The 18,309-nt window shown below is 41.0% G+C and overlaps 1 protein-coding gene across 6 annotated transcripts in view; it reads left to right on the top strand.

Moving 5' to 3' along the window:
* Positions 1-1,338: 1,338 nt before the first annotated feature.
* The window catches only part of GPRIN3 (GPRIN family member 3), a 60,966-nt gene continuing 43,995 nt past the window's right edge, over positions 1,339-18,309 (top strand). For 4 of the 6 annotated variants that reach the window (XM_025873438.2, XM_025873437.2, XM_025873434.2 and 1 more), the window contains exon 1: positions 1,339-1,781. The gene's annotated coding sequence lies outside the window, so the exon portion shown is untranslated. Of the gene's footprint in view, positions 1,782-10,333; positions 10,411-15,817; positions 16,041-18,309 lie in introns of those variants that run through there. The other 2 variants (XM_025873440.2, XM_025873439.2) reach the window with 2 other exon arrangements.

Genomic DNA, 18,309 nt, shown 5'->3' with positions numbered 1-18,309 from the left:
AATTATTCCTGCCTTGCAGTGTTGTTATGAAGACAGATAAAATCGTTTATGCGAGCACTTTGTAAAGTGTTTTGTGTTACACAAATGTTAGGTGTAAAACTTTGACCAAGCTTTTCTTAACGAGGGTGAGAACCAGAAGAAAGACATCTGTCCTTGGTGCACCAATACCTTAAATGCAAAACCATAAAGCATAACCACCATAAAAACATAACTGCCCTTGTTTGGGAAGGGGCCTACTGCAGGGATGGTCACTCAGCACACTTGTCACAACCTTCTCTCCATCAGCCAAATTGAACATGATGAACTGATTACTGCATTGTTTGACCAAGAGCCAAGACACAGACTTAGAGTCCTTCTTAACCCACCTTCAGAAAGTTGCTCTCAATCAACTAGAGCTGGCATGAAATAATTTATTTGAAAACGCTGGCCTGGTAGTTTAGAAAGTGGTCCCTTGGCCAGCAGCATAGACAGCACCGTGAGCCTCTTAGAAATGCAGATCCCCATGCCCACACAAGACCTACTGAATCAGAATCCACATTTCAACAAGATCCTTGGGTGAGTCCTGGGCGCTGGTTGAGAGGATATGTTTGGAGTGGTTTGAATCCCAGTCGTGCAGGTTACTACGGTGTGTCCTCAAGCAAAGTGTCTAAATCATGGAAGCCCGCTTTTTTGCAGTGAATAGCAACCCCCTCACTGAGTTGTTGTGGGAATTAAGAGAAGGCCACATATAAGGCATTTTGCAAAGTGCCTGCCAACAATATTCAGTTAATAATAGTTCTTTTCATTGTATCATTTGCACCATCTACAGCTGCTAACCATACTACACATCCATTTAATATTACTGAAGCCACTCAGCAGGAACAATTTTCACAGCCATCCACGCCCATGGATGGAGGTGTGGGGTGGGGGGGGAGGATGGACAAGAAAACTGTCCGCAGTGCCATCTCCAAATACGCAGGGCACTGTACATTTTGCAACACATACTAAACGTCGGGGGGTTCCTTGCTTTCAGATTTTCACTGCACGTGGCTTTATTAGAAACGGTCTGCTAGAGTCTAGACACAGCCATGGAGTCTGGTGACCTGTGGGAAGGAGCAAGGGCCAGCGTTCCTGCTGAGTCGCTCTGGGCCCCACTCCTCTACCGTTAACTCTTTCTTAACTTTCCATCTGCCTCTGGTCACCTTGCAGCAGAACCGTAACCCTTCAGCCCCTACCCAGCTACGCCCCTGGCGCGCAGCAAGTCGCCTCTGCAAAGCCTTCCCGGGGGACCTGGAAGGCTGGGCTGGGGTGCGGCGGGGGCGGAGCTCGGCGTCCTGCTGCCGCCGCCGCCGCCTCCGCGGCCACCGCCGCCACCGCCTCCGCCGCGGCCGCCTGCGAAGCTGCAACCCCTTCCTCCGAGGATCTGGCCGGGCGCCGCTGCCCTACGTGGACAGGTGGGCGCATCCCGGGCCTGACGGATGAGCGGTGGGGCACGTGAACTCCCACCTCCAATTTGGCTCCGTGCGGGGCGGCAGCGGCGGCGGCTGCAGACCCGCGGTGGGGGCGGCCCCCGCGGTCTCCGCCCGGCTCCTGCGCGCCGCCTCTGCTCTTTGCATAGTAATTTCAGTTCCTGCAAGCACCCAGCTCGCTCCCGGAACGGGTCTAAAAAGGACCGCCGCTCCAGAGCCCGCCGGAGCCATCCGTGTGGCGCCGAGAGCCGCTGCTTGGGATATGCGACGGGAAAACCCCGCCACAGCGCAGGCAGTGGCCCCGCCGCGCCGGGGAGAACTGGGCGACAGTAGGTAGGCGACCGGCGGCCGCGGGAGGAGACGCCCCCCCTTTCCCCGCGCCACCTCTGCCCAACGTCCAACCCTTGGGACCGGAGCTTTGCGGTGTGCTCCGTACTGACGGGGGATGGGTTCGGTCCCACATTTTGCCCGGTGATCGTTTGCCTGTTGCTCTTGTCCCCATCCCATCCTGCGCTCCGGGAGGGGCCGTCTTTCTCGCAGGTGATGAATTTCTCTGCAAGGTCATTGCTCCTTTAGGCTCTGGCTTTGAAGGTAAATGGGAGAAGATGCCTGTTCTTGTTCTCGGGCGGGGGGTTTGTAAGCAATAGGGTCTGCACACTGTGAATATCCAAATAGATGTGTGTGTGTGTCTGTCTGTCTGTCTGTGTGTCTGTCTGGTAATACTATACTTACATTTTTCTCATTTTCCCATGCTTATTCTCTTTAGGGTCAAAACACTATAGTTTGTGTGTGTGCGTGTGTGTGGCCACGCACACATTTACATATATAGTTTTTCTTGAAATAGGTGGAGAGAGAAGGAGGGCAGGCAGAGGTTGATAAAGGGAAATCATTGTAGAGACCAGTTCAGTATCTAGAGGTGAACTTTGGAACCACATTAAATCAGGGTATAGACTAGAGTCTATAAATGGTTCTTTGGAGATGGATTTTAGAAAAGATCCGAACAGTGCCAGCCAATACACACAACAGATTTTCATCCTATCTGGGCAGATCTAAAAGATATACCCCAAATTGCAGACACAACAATGGACAATGGATGGGGGGGTGCAGGGGAAGGGGGGGCACTTGGGCATTGGGAAGTGAATTTTGGGTGGTGGGAAGGCAGCAAATCGCCGTTGGATTTAAAGGGCCTCCTGAAGAAGCATTGGGAGAAATCTCTGCTTGAAGTGTCGGCAGTTCAAGGTTAAGATGATGTGAATGTCCAGAAACCAGGAGAGGCAGTGGGGAAAAGGCACGGGTTTAGAGGAGGAGGGGAGAAAGAAGCTCAGAGTCACCAAGAAGCAACTCCCTTTTATTAAGGTGTCTTCTTCCAGTTAAAGCAATACCTGGATACGGCTCACCTGAATATTTTTCACAACACGTTTGCTAAAGAACCATCGGTCCATATTTTCATTTTATTTTTGTGAGGAATCTGGGTCATGATGGGAGTGAAAGAAACAGAAGTGTTTACAACACCAGCAAGATTTGGAGAGGGAGTTGATTAAGGCTTAGCTTCATGAAATATTTACACATCTCTTGCGTGGGCTTTTGTTTGCTCTTGTTGGTGCGGCTGCATATTTTACTTTGATAATGCTTTGAGTGTACTTCTCTTGAATGTGCTTATTTTCCAGTTATAAACTATTCTTTCTTTTCCATTGTGCTCACCACTGGCCTGCCATGAGTCTGGGAATAAAGACACATGAGTCACAGCATAAAGAAGAAAATCTGCTCTGTCGCTATCTGCGAACGACAGGAGTTTGTATTGGAGAATGTTCTTTAAATAGAATCACAAAGAGCACTTTTCAAGTTTTTATGTGTTGGTGGGGGGGAGGAAATGGGTTGTTGATTCATAAACAGGAAAAAAAAATAGTAATTGCCATTGCAGGTCTAGATGTTATATCTCTGGGATTTATTTTGGAAACAGAGCAGAGGAACTCATGGTGATCCATGAGAGTATGTTGTGTTGTGGTGAGGCTTCACCTAATTACTAACTAGACTTTTATGAAAATGATGAGGGCAAAATCAGAAGTGCAGAGCTTCACATGGGAAGTGGAGGCCTAAAGCATGACCTGAATCATATTTGTCTCAATTGGAGGTCGGGGTGGGGTCCAACAAGCTGTTTTGAAATTTGGGTGTTTTTTAATTGCCTCAATACACTTGCCTTAATTATTTGACCCCGTGACATTTTCTTGATTGTGCCTCCGATATACTTAAAAGAATATATTAGACACAGCTCTCCTTCACTGTATGAATTTCCAGTCAGAAAATCTACAGTGGGCGAGGAAGCATGAAAATAATCAGTCATAGAATCCCAAATCTTAAAAGAGTGGCCTCCGAGATTCAGGACACACAATTCCAGCCCCAGCTCACACTTGAGTTCCTTCGGTGGTAACGGTTTCTGCCCTAGATGCGCTCACTCATTTATTGATTCATTCATGCATTCGACATTTGTTTTCCAGAACTCACCACGGTCCTAGACTGTGGAACAGAACAGAAGAGTGAGCGAGACACAGCCCCTGCTGGTAAAACTTGGGAGGCAGGGAGTACCCGCTAGTTAAGTGCTCTGACAAGGCCTGCACAGGGTGCTTTGGAAGCCAGGTTGCGGAGGTAGAGAGGACAAGCACAGCGCCCGGAAGCCTGAAGGACAAGAGGAACTGGTCTGGTAAAGAGGAGAGAGAGGAGCAACCCTGGTACGGGGACCAAAGACTGAAAAGGCCCAGGAATAACAAGTAGCTCTAGGTGGGTGAAAAACAGCTGGTAGACAGAGATGGAAAGATGAGGCTGAAAGGAAGCTGATTGACCCTCCAACTGAAGTCCGGTAGAGCCTCTAACTCATCTGGTCAGTAAACCGTTTGACCTGGGAAAGTTAGGTACGCGCATTTATATGGAGGCGCGATGTTGTTCACATCATCCAATTTTATACCCTCCAAATATCTAGAAACCCCATTTATTAATTTGTAATAACCCGATTAAAAGGGAGACGAGCCCTTAAGGAAGTCATAATTCTCTGTGCCTCACTTTCTTCATCCGCGAAATGTCTACTACCTACTTTGCTTATTGTGAAAATAAAAGGGAGTGAGAGAATGGAGACTGGAGTTTTATAGAAATGCAGAGGATCCTATTTTTATGATAACAGTGCTCAGGGCAAAAAGATGGAAAATACTGTTTACGCCAAGGATTTAATTGTCCCAGATGACTCCAAAAGGTGCAAGTACCATGGTCTGAAAAACTGAACTAAAAAAAAAAAGTAACTGAGAAACATGTGCTAAAGAGAGCCAAAAGGTCTCATACAATTTTTAAATTATGTTTTAAGTGAGGGAAATATATACAGCGGTCCCATAGTAATCAGCACCCTTCTAGAACTGGTCACAACCCATTGTGAAGTCAGTTTACTGGGTCTGATGGTATTTTTATTTTCAAAAAAATAAAATAGAGTAAAGCAGAATAGAAGGATAAATAAGCATAGTTCACGGAACTTTTAAATTAAATATATATTTATTTATGGGTATATATACACATCGGACTATGATGTAGAATGTATGTTTGATTATGCATCATGTTCCAAAAAGTCCAAAATGCTCTAAGTGATGAAGAAGAGATGCTTCCAGTTTGCAAGACCCCATGAGTCAACTGGAAGATCTGATACACAAGCATTAACACAATATTCTGAATAGCCAAACTGCCTTGAGAAAGGCAAGACTTTATGACTTGCCAGTAATTCATGGCAGTAAAGTCAGGTGAGAAGACCTTGTGGACTGCATTCATCTAGAAAGGCTTCAAGGAAGAGGTAGGAATGTGAGCTAGTTTATGAAAGATGAATGGATCTGGGTGGGCTGTGAGGAAGAGGTGGTGGTATAGAAGTAAAAAAATGAGGTGGGGTAATGTGAGCTTTATTAAAGAATCATTAAAAAAAATGAGTATCGAGTTGGGGGGAGACAATTGCAGCAGAATCTCTGTTTAGGCTAAAATCTGACTCAAGAGTTGCTATTTATCTTATAGCTAAGATTTCTTTTCCTAATACTACTGCTTTAAGGAAATCTAGACAGAATGGCCATCACATCATAAATCTGTCATTTCCTGCCTTTAAAAAAAAATCTCTTTTGCAATAATTTACTGGCTAGGCCTTGTTTTGATTGAATTTAATAAACAATTGAAATCACATGATACACCACACTGTAGCATGAGCATTTCATTTCTCAGAACACAAGTACCATCATTGGCGCAGAGGGACAAGGGTGATCAAGTGACTGTCTCGAATCAGGCAAACCTTTCTATTCTCCTATAAGTCTCCTTTCCTGCGTGCCTAGTGGGTATAAATGCCTCGTGGGTATAAAGCCCCATGCTAGGAACGGGCAGCTTCATGAAGATGAAACAGAGGACCAGGTACTCATCACCCCAAGAGGAAGGGCAGAACCTGGCAGACTTTATTTCTTGTTGCTCTATGACCTGTTCATCATTTTAGTTAAATATTTAAATATGATTGTATGTATTTTGAGAAGTTAACATCAGTGTGTTTTGCTGCAACCTGATAGCTATTTCAAGGAGATAAAATCAGATGAGAAAGTCTTTACTGATGTTTTTTAAGGTGTTTGGTGGGCTTCTTTCAGCTCTTGCTGTCTTTCCTATGGAATCAAACAATGTTATGATATTGATACCCTTTTGAATAAAGTTATGCCTTTAACCAGAAGAGCACCAGTTAAAATAGAGACTCAGGTGCCTAAATTAGTTGATTTGGAGTTGAGTCAAATGTGGAGATTTCACTTTTTTATGAAGATGTCCTGGACTCCTCTTTCATCTTCCTTCTCCACATCAGAATGTTTAGATCAGTGATAAATCTAACTTTTTTGCATAAGAGTCAAGTCCAGAATAATAAAAACATTTAGAGGCTTCATTTGAATTGAAAAGACATTTTATTGAATTTCATGGGGGAAAATGTAAATGCGCGTACCATTTAGATTACTTACTGTCTTGAATGCCAGTGAGAAAAATTTTCACAGCTTTTTATCTGGGCTTATTGGAGTTGGCAACACAATAACAGCTTTCTAATTTTTCAAGTCTGTAATTAGATTGTCGGCTTTATTTTAAAACTAGCAGCATAATGGGGGGGGCTGAATTATTATTACCAGGAAATATTAACTGACCTTTAGCTGGAAGGTTAAATGCTGTGACCCATGGAATCTGAATCCGATTCTGGTGGTAGGGCTTAGCAATCTCTATTTTATGATGGTCCTAAAGTGATTCCAATAGCCAGGCTTGAACACCACTGTTTAGTCCTGCCTTTACTTACAGGGAAGTAAAAAGATCACAGGTGAGTCCCAGATAAGTGAATAATTTGTCCTAATCATTGTTAGAGCTGGGGCTAAAATCTAGACCTCTTCTTTCTAATTTTCTACTGCTTTTCTGCTAAGGGGAGAAGGAACAGGGTCTGAAGAGAGGATTTGAATGTTCCAGAATGGTGGGGGGAAGGGAATCTGATTATTCCTGCAGCCCTTCCTCCCAAATTGAGAGTCAGTGCAGTGAACCTTTCTAAGTGACAGTGCAGTGATTTCTGTCCCAGGGGTCTGATGTGGCAGAAAAATGGTGGGCATCAGCTGTGTGATCAGAGGCAAGGCACTTTCTTGGCCTTACACACCAGACTCAATTTAAAAATGTTAATTCTTGGGTCTTAGACCCAGTGGCTACTCAAGCCAGTCCTAGAAAGACTGCTTTAGTCAGTAGTCACAGCTTGTGACACTTGCAGACCCAAGCAAACCCTGAAAAAACTCAAGGCTAGAGAGTAAAAATTCCCAAAGTCACAGGCACCTCCAGGGACCTCGGTGCTCTTGCTAATTCAGTAACAGACAGCTGGACAGAGAGCTCCCAGAGCTCCTTAAAAAATCACATTTGCATCTACTAATTTTCTGGAGAAAAGGAGTTGCAGAGGATCCTTTTTTAAGCCTGAATTGCAAATGGTCCAGCAAAGTGGGAGATCTGGTTTAGGGGGGAATAATCAAGATGTTTTATTGGGGATAGACTCTTGATTGTTTTTTCAGGATATTGATTTCTAAATAACCTAAAATTAAAACAACCATATTAGGTCTATGGGAGACTCTTCTCTTTCTTTATAATGTACAACTTTGGGTAAATTAAATGCTTGAGGGAGTTAAGCATTTGTGTTCCCTGTATTTTCTCAGTAATCAGAGCATCTTTTTTGTTTCAGTTCTTGTTGACAGTTTGTCTAAAATGTAATAGTCTGTGCCTATGCATCTGCCTTAATAAGTAAAATATGGCAGATATCATCAGGATTCAGAATTTTGCATCAGTTCCAGATTTTTATTCTGAATTATGGCCGTGTAGGAAAGGGCTGCTGAATATAATAGAGAAATTTTTAGTTGTTTTCCTTCTTTTTTACTCTGATGTGAATTTGCTTTCTCCTGATACACTTTTTTAAAACTGTTCAAAAACGCAAGAGATACTTGATTTATTGTAGATTCCACTTTGTTGAACTCTGGTCATTGCCTTTGAAATTACATTATTTTGGAATGTTCGGGCCTTCATCCTAAATTAGTTTCTCAGTCCCCTCAAAACATGGTTTAAAGATCAATTATTTCAGCAACCCCTCCGTGATTTTTATGCCCTGTCTCTATTTTCTTATACAAAGCATGAATTTTTAATTTATACTTAGTTATGTTGTTTCCTAAGCATGCCTTTCTTTGAGTCCTATAAATGAGTTCTTGAAAAATTGCAGGTAAAAATGAAGTGGCTAGAATTTTAATGCTAATGAGAATTTTAATCAGCGCTAAGGTTAATAAATGGATGTGCATTTCCCCTTGCATCCTTGAATGAGTCAAAATTGCTTATGACAAATGGGTGTGGAGGTTCGGTCTTGTTTTCATGTTGAACATGTTCTGAAAGCAGTCCGAGAACAGGAATCTGTCAATGTCAGGGTCAGGGGCTGAGCTCTCATTAAGTGAGTGAAAATGCCTATGCAAAAAAAAAAAAAAGAAAGAAAATGCCTATGCAGTCTCCTTTCACATGGGGATGAGTTCACGTCTATACATATAGATTCTCGGAGCAGAAGAATCCCTGGCTGCGAGCAGCTGAGAGACCTGATGCACTTCACTTAACCTGTCCAGTCCTTGGGTTTGAAGATGTATGGACCAGATCAGAAATTAAAAACTGGCAGTTTGTGGGCCCAGCAGGAAGATCATGTTTTATTTGGCTTGCAGGTATTTCTTTTTAATCAAGCCAATATTTAAAAATCAAGAGATATATTATACAAAATGAAACACTGATGCTTATTCTCTAGGTAGGAGCTAAATAACGGTATGAGCTCTCTCTTTATTTCACACCAGTCCCCACCACTCCCTACTGTCTCTCGAACACTGAGGCTTCATATAAGTCACTTGTACTCAACAACTTCATTTAATAGGAATTGAGTTTGTGAAGTCTGCACTAGGTGTTTCCTCAGGATCATCGAGCCTCTGGTGCTGTGACTGTGCTCATGAAATTGATGGGACTCTCCAAAGTAGAGAGATCACTGCATGAATGTAGTTAACTCCCATAAACTATAATGAGAGTCTAAAAAGCTTCCATCATCAAAATACGTAGATTCTGTGGATGGTTAATGAATACAAACTGAGTTGACCCCATCAGTTAGTAAGAGAATCGTGAATTTTGTTTTTTTGTTTGTTTGCTTGTTTGGTTTTTACTGTCCCACATTTGGCAACAAGCAAACAAAATGAACCATCTAAATAACAATTTACTTATTCTTTAACTTAACTTTTAACTTAACCAATAAGTACAATTTTACATCAGAATGCTTTACGTATTTTTATTTTTTACTTACTTTTTTAAAGATTTTATTTATTTATTTGATACAGAGAGAGAGAGAGAGAGAGAGTGTGCGCCAAGCACAGGCAGGGGGAGCAGTGGAGGGAGAGGGAGAAGCAGGCTCCTCCCTGAGCAGGAAGCCGGATGTGGGGCTCCATCCCAGGACTCTGGGATCATGACCTGAGCCCAAGGCAGATGCTTGACCGACTGAGCCACCCAGGCGCCCCTAAAGATTTTATTTAATTATTTGTTAGAGAGAGATAGAGAAAGTGTGCGCGCGAGCGAGCAAGCACAAGCAGGGAGAGCAGTAGGCGGAGGGAGAAGCAGGCTCCATCCCGGGACCCTGGGGTCATGACCTGAGCCGAAGGCAGAATCTTAACCCACTGAGCCACCCAGGCGCCCCAGTGTATTTTGAAATGCACCATATCTTTATGTTATGTACAACTCTTTAGGCATATACCAAACTTGCAGAGCCTCCTGGAAGCCCAAAGCATCTCTCAGTCTTTCAAGTAACGGTGCATTTCTATTTAGTCGGCTTGGCAGTTGAGAACAAACTGTCAGAAGTAGGATCAATTCGTCTCCTGGTTTGTGGCTCTGTCTGTACAGCTGAGAAATGTTCATCTAACGATGACAGTTGGCTGGGCTGTCAAGCCATCGCCCAGATCGCTGCACAGTCTGGCCACTGGCTCGCGTGGACCTGCTCTGCTGGTACGGCTCACACGGAGCTGACTGTGGCAAAGCTGATCTATTCGTGTTGTAAATAGAGACAAATGCCCTTTGAGACAATAAGATGAAAAACTCAGGCAGAGCTCTAAAGTAGAGAGAGCTCTTAATTAATAGCTCTCTGAAACCTCATTCTTTCTCAACGACTGCCACCTTCCTTCCTCGTGCACACTTCACTGCATACCACCCCTTCATCGTGCCTCCTACCTCGCTTCTAAAAACATCCTCACATCTAATTATTAATCCCCAAGCGCCGGCGCTTCGGCAGCTTCACTCCAAGAAGACAATGCTAAAAATAGTAGCAGGGGAAGCCAAAAGAGGACACATGCCACCTCGACTCCACGCTTGCTTTGGACAGAGTGCATTTCCTTGTAGGATGAGGTCCATGTCTGTAAGTATTAGGCCTCCTATCACCCAAAATGTATTGATAATATATAAAAGACCACAGGTGTTAAAATTCTTTAGGGATAAAGTTCATTTTTCCTTAGTGATTTTAAGTAACATAGATTTAGTTACACTGAAATGTTCCTGCTTGTATGAAGAACTCTTCTCCTGTTCCCCTGGTGGTTATTTGGATGCTTAAAATTGTAATGATGAGTTTTTAAAGAAGATCCCTCTGGGGTTTGTGGCTTTTGAGTAGTGAGTCTAACTCTCGGGGAGGGATGATAAAAGTTCATCATGTGAGCTTGATGGATTGGGGATGTATCCGTTATTTCTGCTTTGCAAATGAAATAAAAGCATTCCTCAACCTGGAAATAGGAAATTATTTAGGAGATGAAGTATAGAATGTGAAAGGGGACCGGCTGAAGCTCTGATTTAAGGAAGACGGATGCTTGGATCACTTAATCCATTTGTATTGAGTACTTGATATATATGTTAGGCCCTGTACTATGTGCTGGGGATTCAAAAATGAATACAACATAGCCTGAACTCTCAAATAATTCCAGACTCCTGGCCTACATAAACATATTAATAAATATGGCTCAGCAAAGTTAGAGTGGGCTCTTTTCCTGGGAATTGCTTGGGAATTCCCTGACTGGCCTCACAAGCAGGCTTCTTTTTCTGTCCCAAACAGACACCCCCTGAACCTCTCTCTTCCTTCCTCTAGGCCCTAGCAATTCACTTACTTTCCGTTCCTCTTTGCAGCGTCGCCACCTGCTCACCACACCTGGGTTCCTTTCTTCCCAGCCAGGCCAACTTGAAAATGAGAGGAAGCCTTTTCCCACGCTATACTTCCTTAATGTCATCAAAAATAAAAATGTAGACATATGTACTTTCAACTTCATTCTGCTAAAAACAACTAAGAAACAGAGGGTAGCAAATGTGACCAAGATGGGGCAGGTGTGAGATCAAGAAAACTCCTAAGTTTCTGCTGGCAGCTAGTTTATATGCTATAGGAAATTTCCTGCCCATGAGTATACGAGAACCTCCATATAACTTCATTCCCTCCCTTTTTCTTCTATTCAAGAAAACATCTACAAATGCAAGTGAGATAAATGAGAGTAACATTATTATAGAAATTACTTTATCATTGAGATTAGCGTAGCTGACATTAGAGAAAACTGCTCTAAATTAGTCTTTTAATAAATCACTTGCTGTCAGTGGTACTTTACCATTGCTCATAAATGGTTTGTAATACACTAGGGTATTTTAAGACAAGTTAAAGGCCACTGTTTTGGATCATTGCTTAGACTCTCAAGGATCACCTCCACCCTTGGAAAATAGTCTTTATCAGATCATTATTGGGTAAGGTGCCCATTTCGCGGTACTGAAAACATTTGGGTGTTTTCCTAGTTGCTCCGTGAAATACCCCATGTCCTCGTGCTACCCTTTTTTTCTAAGGTGTGCTTATCCCTCTTCCCTGGTCTTCCTCTTCAGTATGTTAAGACCCTGGAAGGTCAGGTGGTAATTCATGTCTCTGGAATGCCTGGTGAGTGATTTCACCTTTGTGTATTCACCGCTACCGAGAAGGGACCTTTCTTGTGGCATAGGGGAAATAAGAGAACAGGGCGGCACCTAGATTTCAGAACTAATGATGATAAGTGGAAAAGAACAAAAAACCAGCCAAACACATGGGGACGAGGAAGTAAAGTGGGCTTAAGGGGGAGCACGAGCCTAAGGGAACCACCCATGGCACTTTTGCCATCTTGGTTCTAGGGCATGAGAGAACCCTAGTACATTTCTCTTCATCCATCTATGCTCCACTGTAAGGAAACGGGAGATGGAGAGAATACAGATCTGTATAATTAATGAATTCCAACTCTTTCGAAACTGCATTCTGTAGGCTTTTTTGTTAATGACATCCTGCTAAACCCATTTCTCATCTAGACCAATCTATGAGGTTTGTACGATTACTTCCCCCATTTCAGAGATGAGGAAACAGATTAGAAACTTGCCCAAGGTCCCTCAGATAGTAACCGACTAAGCTGTGTGCACATTCAGTCGTCCAACTTCAAAGGTCACAGGCTTCACTACCGAGCCACACTACAATGGTATTAACATTATTAATTATTATTACCACTGGGTCAAAAGAAGAGGAATAGGTTGGATTTTGTAGATGGATTTCTCCTATCTCGGACTGCATTTTGTGTTGCTGAAAAACCAAACTGAAAGCTTCTAAATCAGAGATAAGTCGTTCTTTAAGCAAACAGAGTGAGTTCAAGGACAAACATTTTAGGTTCAAACTTTATAAATCATTGTATAGGCGGTTAGGTTGAAAAACAAAATTTTTTATCAAAATATCCAGGTGACACATACGTTCAGCAAACAATATTTCTTTGTTTCTCAAGAGAAGAACCAAATACAAATCAGGTAGTCACATGCACACACACGTGCGCATACACACATAGAACAAGAACAACGAAGCATGTGCCTGTGTTTAGCCCTACCTATGGACTTTGGACTGAGACACTATTTATAGAACTAGTGTTTCCGTGATTGATGTTTTAATCATAGATACTCATTTACTTATGAAAGTTGAGCAATTCCTCATTATAGCTTGCAGCTAAGTGTTCTAGTTGCAAATTAAAGGCTGAAAAAAAGGCAGTCTGTGTACAGAAAGCTCATTTGAGACAAGTTTCTTCTTAAAACTATATTTCTAATAATTAATGATACCTGACAGGAGGATGAAACATCATCTCTGTCCATTTTGAAGATGAAAATCCACTAATTGTTTTTAAAGCCATGACTTTTGCCTTAATTTATTTTTAGTTCCTTAATAAGCAATTGATTTTTTTTTCCTAGTTTAAAAAAAAATAGGCAGAAGTCACCTACCAGCATTGGTCTTATTACTGGACTCTTGTCATCAATCTGGAATGTCGTTACCACTTTGTGTGGTTGCAAAATCCAAATGCTTTGTTCCAGGGGATGGCATGGTAAAGTGCACCAGTTTTCAAAATGCAGGCGATTTTGATCAGTGACCTGTAAGATGATCTTAGATAGTATATAGATTTACTTTTTATTTTAATAGTTATGAATTTGTTTTAGTATAAATATATTAAGAATACATTTAAAAGTATATTTTTAAAAATATGCTATATTTTTAAAATATACCATATACTAAAATATACCATATACATACTAGGTATATTATATGCTACATGAAAAGTATATTACTAGCACATCAAACATGTGGTTTTACCATTTCTTAATTCACTAAGAATTAGGAATTCATTAACTATACCAGGCTAATATTTTCAACTAGTGCACCAGTTAAAGTCAATTGAAGAAAAAAGGTTAGGTAAAAAATAGTGTAGATAAGAAGCACCATAAGGCAAAAATCATGAAAGTGGCACGCAAATGTCACAATCTGGGAAAGAGGTACTTGAAGTCATGTCATTGCCCAAGGCACCTCAGGTTTTCTCTAGAAATGAAATGCTTAGTCCAGAAATTCTTAAGAACAATTCTAGTTTTAGTGTTCGAGTTTTTAGAAACGGTCTTTCATTTTTTTTCCTTCTATCTTGGGCCTGTTTTCTGCATTTGGGGTCTCTTCGGCCTTTTCTGGAACTTGGAGATGCCCTTCTTATCCCCCCCTCTCCATCACCACCAAGAACTTATGCATTCATTTATTTACACATGTATTCATGGAACAAACAGCCTGTGGAGACTTTCTGTAGTAGGTGTTGTAGACATGCAAGAAAGCTAGGGGTCTGTCTTCTCGGACTTCTGTATTAAATGAATCTGCATGTCTGTGACTCCCATTGAAGTTAAAGTCGTGGACTTCTGCCATAATCTTTTCTTTGTACTTCCTAAACGACTAAGAGATCTTCATTGGAAAGTCCCTTCATTGATAAAACACATTGTCAAAGCTCATATTACAAATTTAAAACACGTGCGGTGCAACTCCTGAATGGAATTTTATACATGTGAATGGACTAAAGGGGTTTGTACATTTCATCGACAGAGGTCTAATTCTTGGGCTATTTTGAATACAAAGGGAAAAAATAGTACTGTCATGATTTTTGAGTACAGAATATTGCATCTTTGGTCAATTAGAAATTCTTACAAGTTTGAGTGAAATGAAAATACTTTAGCATTTGTCGTTTTTTTTTTTTTAAATCCATTACATTGAGAGAGGAGCTGCGTTTCAATGACATTTGTTGTTTTTCTATATAATTTACCCCTAAACAAGTGGCTAAGGTATAAGTATTATTATGACTACTTTTTTCCTGGGTATTTGTCCTTGAGAAACGTTGTGGAAATTTTGTAAAGCACCTGAATGTGGTGAATATAAATTGTCTCCACTATCTATGTAATGTCAGTAGAGCCGTTTTATGCTTGCCAGCAATTCATAAGATTTTTCTATACTGGTGAAAAGGATATAGCTGTGGTTTCCTGCCGAAGTTTCTATATAATAGTGAGAAAAGCATCAGAGGATGCAGTTGGTTGTGGTTGTTTGCTCATGCACTGCTGCTCTTTTCTTTTTTTGTAAAAAACAGGAAGCTGAAATTTGCTCTTAGATCAGTCAATGTTTAATAAGGTCTTATCTATGTGCTAATACGTAAGGATGTAAAGATGAAAAGATGCTTCTCTGCCTTTAAAGACCATAAAAATCTTACTATTAAGAAATATTAAAGTAAAGAAGTTAAAGCACTAGTGACTGTATTTACTCTCGGTGCACATACATCGTGATGAAAAGTGATTACTTGGAATTGTTTTTCAAATTTTGAATGTTCATGTTTTATCGTGAGTAGATAAAACTTTCCAAATGTCACATTAAAATGTATTTTGAAGAAGCAGCTAGTTAGCCAAGTGGTTTTTTAACTCTAGTAACTGCAACAAAGTTCAAATTAGTTTGTTAGTTTTCCTCTGTTCTCTCCTCATGGATCAGACTCCCAATTCTCCAGCCCAGTAGTTTTGAGTGGAATTGAGCAAACAGCATATTCCAAGTCTCTTTCTCAAAACCAAGGTAAAATCAAATGACATGCTTAGGCTGAATAAATCTGTACTATTGCATTTGATACTATCATAATTTTTCTTAAAAAGAAAGCCATGCACAAAAAGAATATTTGTAACCAAGTACCTGTTCTGAATAGGAACAATCTAATGGAAACCATATCAGTTAGGAAAGCAGGACCACTGTGGTGGATATGGAATAACGGATTTATTATAAGTTTTAGACCTTACACAATCATGGGAGCTTATTTAAAAAAAGTCTGTGGGAAGCATCTGGTATTGGGCCTGAAGTCATCATAGGTTCACAGAGCTGGCAGTGGTAAAGAAAAGCTGGGTATGACGTGGAGCCCAACGAGGACAAACGAGAACCTGCAAAACAGACAGGAACACATAGACAAAACGGAATCGGTGTTGGACTCCTATCTCCTGCAAACTCAGTGACCTGGGAGAACCGTAGAAGGAGCTGGCCCTCTTCACTGCAGAACTGTTCGTGGACCCGGGGGGCAGAGGCGGAGGGAGAGGCTGTGGTGGGAGGCTAAGACCTGCAGCCTGGCTACTGCCAGACGTCACCACGGTGAGCTGAAGGATCCATGCGCAGCCGCTGTTGCGCCACACCGCCCTTCCAAGGTAATAATGCCACTGTCCAACGTCTGCCTCCAGATCTCACATCGTTTTCCCTTGTAGCCAACTATACTGAAGAACTAGTTAGGGAGGGGAATTCTGGGAATGGATTTCCATCTGAGCTAGGTGGACACTTAGTACAAAACCAGCCCAGAAACTAGCCAATAGAAAGAGAAATATCTAAGGTTAGAAAGTCCCTTGTTTTTGAGTTCTGCAAGAGTCGTTTCTGCTGCAAGACTCAGAGTCCGGTCTGCTTGTAGATTATATTTAAGACATTTTCTTCTATAGACTTATACAAATTTTCTTCTATGTACAACTATACGTTGTTGGTTTACTTCCATTCAAAAACTAAAGTTTCAGAAAGAGTTATCTATAAAAAAAAAGTTCTAAGATTCATGTCATTTAAGTTACTGAGCTCATCTCCTATATATCACCTTGCAATGTAAAAGTTAACTTTTATAGTAAATAATAAAACTATATATCATCTTGCAATGTAAAAGTTAATGAAATTAACTCTGCTCATGGCTGGAAGATGCAAGGATGAACATCTTTTCTGCCACAATAGATTCCAAACTCCCTTTTTAGATTTCCATAGGTGCTACAGAAGGCTAATGTAATATGTTACAGAAAAACAGAAGCTGCCTTCCCAGTGTTTCTTTTACTTCTTTGTTTTGTTTTGAAACTCTTGGGTGTGAGGATGTATGCCGTGGTGCTATATGAAGTGGTGAGCTTACCAGTGGTGAAAGAGTTCAACCAAATGCTATAGTCAGGATTCCTGTAACGACTGACAGGTTGGCCTATGGCACTTCCAAGACACATCCATTTTGAGATTCTTTGAGTCTTTTTCAGTGACTCACAACCCCCCTTTTTCCCCCAACTCACTAGGCGAATAATGTTTACAGACAGGTTCCCCCCTGTAATTCCAACTTTTTCTCTCTCACCTAAAAAGTACATTGAAGTGCAAGCAAGTGGCAAAAAAACAAAAACAAAAAAACAGTCAACCCAGGCAGAGGATTTGAATAGACATTTTCCCAAAGAAGACATACAGATGACTAACAGGTGCTCAACATCACTAGTAATCAGGAAAATACAAATTCAAACTCACAGTGAGATCACCTCATACCTGTTAGAATGGCTATTATCAAAAAAGACAAGAAATAACAAACATTGGAGAGGTCATAGAGAAAAGGACATCCTTGTGCAGCATTGGTGGGAATGTAAATTGGTGCAGGCACTGTGAGAAACAGTATGGATGTTCCTCAAAAAATTAAATTAAAAATAGAAGTACCATAGGATCCAGCAGTTCTAACTCTGGGTATTTATCTGAAGGAAATGAAACACTAACTTGAAAAAATATCTGTGCTGCTGTGCTCACTACAGTATTATTTGCAGTAGTCAACGTTAAGCAACTTAAGTGTCACTGATGGATGAATGGATAAAGAAAATGTGATTATACATACACACACACACACACACACACACAGGAATATTATTCAGCCATTAAAAAAGAAATCTGGTCATTTGCAACAACACATGGATGGACCTTGAGGGCATTATGTCAAGTGAAATAAGTCTGACAAAGACAAATATCCTATGATCTCACTTAGAAGTGGAATCTAATAAAAGAAAAGAACAAAAAATGACAGAAATGACCTCATAGATACAGAGAACAGACTGTGGTTGCCAGAGGTGGGGGTGGGAGTGAAATGGGTGAAGGGGGTCAAAAGGCACAAACTTCCAGTTACAAAATAAATTGGTCCTAGGGATATACTATACAGCGTGGTGACTGTAGTGAATAATACTGTGTTCCATATTTGAAAGTTACCAAGAGAGTAGACCTTAAAAGTTCTCATCACAAAAAAAAAAATTGCAGCAGTATGCATGTTAACTAGACACTGTTGTGATCATTCCGCAATATATACAGGTATCAAATTATTATGTTATATGTCTGAAACGATTGTAACGATATATGTCAATTATAGCTCATTTTTTAAAAAATGCAAGTTAAGTGACATAATTTGTAAAATAAATAGATCATAACCTCTTACAAAAGAACTGGTAAGAAAAATCTTGTTTTTCATGTTGGCACAAATCTAGTTCACCATCCGAACCATATTTTCCAATTTGCCCCTTGATAAAGCAAGAAAACAGACATCTATAATTTAGACAGGTATACACAAAAACAAATGAAAATGGAAATACCCAATTTCCATGAAAAGGGAGAAAAGTGCACAGTTATGTTAAAATTGCTATGACATCAGACAAGTGATAAACT

This window comes from Callorhinus ursinus, unplaced genomic scaffold, assembly GCF_003265705.2.
Source record: "Callorhinus ursinus isolate GAN/ISIS: 27379988/994484 unplaced genomic scaffold, GSC_fseal_2.0 scaffold4, whole genome shotgun sequence".
In the NCBI taxonomy this organism is placed as follows: domain Eukaryota; kingdom Metazoa; phylum Chordata; class Mammalia; order Carnivora; family Otariidae; genus Callorhinus; species Callorhinus ursinus.
This window is presented reverse-complemented; position numbering and strand designations above follow the sequence as displayed.